The following is a 5,042-nucleotide window of genomic DNA, read 5'->3' on the forward strand; positions in this document are numbered from 1 at the left end:
GTCACGGGGAGCCTGTGCCTATCTCAGGCATCATCGGGCATCGAGGCAGGATACACCCTGGACGGAGTGCCAACCCATCGCAGGGCACACACACACACACACACACACACACTCTCATTCACTCACACACTACGGACAATTTTCCAGAGATGCCAATCAACCTACCATGCATGTCTTTGGACCGGGGGAGGAAACCGGAGTACCCGTAGGAAACCCCAGAGGCACGGGGAGAACATGCAAACTCCACACACACACGGCGGAGGTGGGAATCGAACCCCCAACCCTGGAGGTGTGAGGCGAACGTGTTAACCACTAAGCCACCGTAGGTTGCACATGTTGCACTTTATTTGGTTAGGAATGAAGTCCTTAGCTCTGTGTTGTTTTGTGTAGCTTTGTCATTTTATGTCAATAAAACCTACTTGACTTGACCACTGCTACTAAAACAAGAACTATTATTCAATACAATTCAATTCAAACTTATTTGTATAGCGCTTTTTACAATTGACCTTGTACACATATGTTCTATGTTTATGTACTGAACTAAATATAGAACAAAAGGTTATTATAAAAAAATAATATAAAAATGAATAAAATACAAAATTTGAGATTATTAGATATATTTAAATGTGTTTGTATTTATCCCCAATTTATCCCAAATCTATTTACATGTTGTGCCTCAGCTTTAGTGACAAGACCCTCCTTTTCAGCATTGTGAAAGAAGCTTGCACTTGTCTTGGGGATGAAGAGAAAAAAAAATATCAGCAAGTATTCCTTCTCTCTCTCTCTCTCTCTCTCTCTCTCCTCATCATAAAAGTAATCTTTGAAATTAAACGTCTTATCTCAAGCACAAAATGAAATGAAGTTCTCACATAAAAAAAAAAATGAGATAGAGACTTCACAGCCTGTCAACACGCAAGATCGCATCTTTCTCCGAGCGTGATGGAGAGTGCGGGGGAGAGAGCGGGAGAAATTACTAATTAAACAAATTCAAACGTTTTCATTTATCATGTTTCGTCTTGTCATCCTAACCTCAAAGAAAAAAAGAACAAAAGAAGCCTGTTTTGTACGTGTGGTACAGTATTCGCAGGTCTCTCAGAGCCTGATATTAGGGCAGAATTGAGTGGAGCGAATGAAGCCCAACGTGTTTTATGCTGCTGTTCTGATGAGGAACCCAATGCTGTTATATGTGATGCAACATGCAGACATTCAGAAAACAGGGATAAAATATTTATGACAATGTAATAACTCATACAGGGACAGTGAGGAATGCTATTAAAATGAAAGTTAGACCTGTGCAACTATAAAAACTTTCAATCCATCATCAGGAAAGCGCAAGATGGAATTCTGGCGAAACACCCGACCCTTATTAAATGGTGCCGTCTAACGCTTTAAGAGATTATAAATAAAATAAATAAATAAATAAATTTAAAAAATTTCACATTTTATTCTGCATTTACACTTCTATTCTAATTTAATACACCTGGTCATTAATGCACATATTCGAACAGCCGATCGTGTGCTGGCAGCGTAGGTTCACGTCAAACATCAGAGTGAGGGGAAAACATGTGATCTTTGTGACTTTCATCATAGCATGGTTGATGGGACTAGATAAGCAGGTGTAATTTCATAACCTGCTGATCTCCTGGGATTTTACACAGAACAGTGTGTGTGTGTGTGTGTGTGTGTGTGTGTGTGTGTGTGTGTGTGTGTGTGTGTGTGTGAGAGAGAGAGAGAGAGAGAGAGAGAGAGAGAGAGAGAGAGTTAGTTAGTTCTGAGAAAAAACACTTTCTTTATAAGAGAGATCAGAGACAAATAACTGAATTAGTTTGTGTTGCCAGGAAGTGCAGTAACACATGTAATCACTCTTTACTACTGTGATGAGCAAAAAAAGCATCTCAACATGCAAAAGCTATTGAATCTTGAGGTGGATTAGATACAGCAGGAGAAAACCATATTAGGTTTTACTTAGATCTTTTATTAGATAGATAGATAGATAGATCGATCGATCGATCGATCCTAAAAAGTGACGTGTTCAGTCTACTATTCACTTTTCTGTAGCTTTTCATTCATCAGGTGTCAAATGAGCCAATCGTCAGCAGGAAGAAGAATATAACTTCACCCACACAGAGGTTGTTCCATTAGACGCATTACCTCAGTGAGCGTCGAGGACATACAGTACAGTATGACAGTATGTTGAGGCCGGTGGCACCAAATGGCTGATATGGAGTGTGTTAGCTGTGCACTTTAACTTGCTTGATAATAATAATAATGGCCATCTTCTTTGCCATGCTTTAGCTTCCATTCCCCACACACTAATACAGCAGGATATTTACTGTGGGTTATATATCCAGGGCATCTAAAGCCCTAAAACACTATTCACTTTGACCGAAATAAATGCGTCTCATTGAATTCTGAATTCCTGCACTCCGTCTTAATGACTGATCCTCCTTGACGGAGTTCTTGTTTGAAGCGTTTATTTTGCTTGGCAAATCTATTTACACAGCTGCAATGACTAAAGGTAGGGTTTTCGAATTGCAGAACAAGCAATCCCTCAATAGATTTGTTCAGTGCAGCTTCCAATGAGATGAAATTACACGTCGCGGTAGTAGCGGCGCCGCCGTGGTTCTTTTACGCTTCCCCCTTATATCCTCGGATACACAAGAACAGGATATGACGCACCGGTATTTGAATAAGTTAAGCGTTCATTAGCGATAAAAGGAAGCCTGTCTAGGAGGAGACACTTAGGAGACGTGAGAAAGGAGAGTGACGGAAACGCTGCTGAATGAGTCCACCTGGTGTGAAACCGCCCGGATTTAACACAAAGGGAAAAAATATATGAAGATTTAAAAAGAGAATACAAAAATAATCCATGTAACTTATAATACAGTATTTTCTATTAAATAATATGACGTTCATTTTAGTGTGATAATTGTAAAGCTGCTGTTCTGGAAATATACAATTTCACGAGTACACAAGACATTAGTCTGTAGGTCTTTATTGTCCTTCTATCAAAACCTTCTATAGAATAGAATAGAATAGAATAGAATAGAATAGAAGGGGGCATGGAAGCCTTTATTATCGCCACATATACATTACAGCACAGTGGAATTCTTTTCTTCACATACCCCAACTAAGGAGGTTGGGGTCAGAGTGCTGGGGCAGCTATGATACAGCACAACCTGGAGCAGGGAGGGTTGAGGGCCTTGCTCAGGGGCCCAGCAGTGGCAGATTGGCTCTGATTGGATCCTCCGACCAGTTGTGCCACCACTGCCCCAATGAGCTTCTGACTACCATTCCATGCATTAATTTCTCTCTCAAGTAATGTTTCTTGCTGTTTCATAGTTTGCTCCACTAGGGATCCTCATACGAATCCAAAGGTGCGTCCCAAACCGCATACCTACAGTACACACTATTCTAAGGCATTGTGTAGACTGAATAATGAGTAGAGTGTTCACACTGAAAAAGTAAGGTTCAAGTTCTGGGAATTGTGGCACGTCAAACGTATGGTTTGCTGCAGCCGGCAAGTTAAAATTTTGATGTCATGAATACGAAGAGGACTCAATTGGACATCGAACAATTTATTTAAATTATTTATTTAAAGTAACTTTCAACCCAGCGTCTTTTTTATTAAGGTTAGTTCAAACTGTTCAAAATATTTTTGTTGGCGTGCAGAAATAAAATTTCTTTTACTCGTTAGCAGTTCATTGATTCCATAAATACAACCAGTGGTATAGTCTGTGATACGCAGGTATACGCCGTATACCCACTAGGAAAGGCCAAGGTTTTCCGTATACCCACTTAAAAAGCGTGAGGATACGTAACAGCATCGTTTTGTGACAGGTTTTATCAGCTGACTGTCTTTTGTTGCTTATAATAAATTGGAATGTTGATAACACATAAGCAGTCTTTAATAATGCGCTAAATTACATGTAGATGCATATTTTATGCATTAGTGAGTGTGGTGGTGCCTATGGGGTGTCGCTCTAGGATGGGTGCGTATGAGACTGGGAGGGGGAAAAAATCACAGTATACTCACTACAAAAATCTAGACTACACCACTGAATGCAACACACCAGTTTTTTTCTATAATTTCCATAAAGGTAAAAAATGACATATGCAGCGTTATCTTCATTTTAGATGTTAAAAGGGTTTGGGGGGGGGGGGGGGGGGGGGATATTTGGGAAACGGGTCCAAACGGCTCTTTGAGTGTTTAAGGTTGCCGACCCCTGGTCTCGGTCTAGGTGTTTGATAAATTCTAATAGTTACTAGATTACAACAAATAAGAAACATTTTAAGACTCTATCCATGTAATGAAAAGGCTGCTAGGTTTTAGTGTTTTTATTGTTTTTGTTATTACCGTAATTGGTGGAAGACTGCACTTTGCATGAAATCACTAACAAATGAACAGGTCACACTGAGGCTAATGCACCAGTTCTCGTTCTTCAGCATGGTAAAGAAATGTTTGTATAATGAACAAAATCAGGGTTGAAAATTTAAAGCCATTTATTTGTATTTTTTATGTTTTAGTTCAAACTGAAGTAAACTTTCACTCTGTGGAGATCTGCGTCTCGAGATTTTTTTATCTGAAGGTCATAAAGATGCAAACATAACTATACGAGCTCACGATCTAGACCCAAGGGGACTCGAGTCCTTCTGACCCACAGATCTTCATTCCCGATTCTTCTTAATTACTGTCTGGGCTACAACACAATATCAACGTGCTGCACGTTAATGTCGTCCCACGGCGATACGGTCAGCGGGAGAGGAGAGGAACACTGACGAAGCTGAATAAAGCAACATCCCGAGGCCACGCAGGGGGTTTACAGATTTATGGCGTCTGTTATCAGGCCGTGTTTGAAGGCTGAGCTCATAGAGATTACAACTGCAGGCTAACACCGAGGATCAAGTGCTGGATCATGTAGACTACAGCACAGTGGAGGAGACACGAACGCTGAAGGTCACCACCATTTATTTGGCTCCAGTCAAAAGAATTTAAATTGTAATAATGTAACATATAGATGGATGGATGGATGGATGGATGG

General features: G+C 40.2%; 1 long non-coding RNA gene across 1 annotated transcript; it reads left to right on the plus strand.

The window, feature by feature from the left end:
- Positions 1-3,108: 3,108 nt before the first annotated feature.
- LOC125145223 lies at positions 3,109-4,558 on the plus strand. Its single transcript, XR_007143556.1, has 2 exons — positions 3,109-3,377; positions 4,528-4,558. It is a non-coding gene; the product is annotated as an uncharacterized LOC125145223 (long non-coding RNA).
- Positions 4,559-5,042: the final 484 nt, after the last annotated feature.

Source organism: Tachysurus fulvidraco, chromosome 7 (genome assembly GCF_022655615.1).
Source record: "Tachysurus fulvidraco isolate hzauxx_2018 chromosome 7, HZAU_PFXX_2.0, whole genome shotgun sequence".
Taxonomy (NCBI): domain Eukaryota; kingdom Metazoa; phylum Chordata; class Actinopteri; order Siluriformes; family Bagridae; genus Tachysurus; species Tachysurus fulvidraco.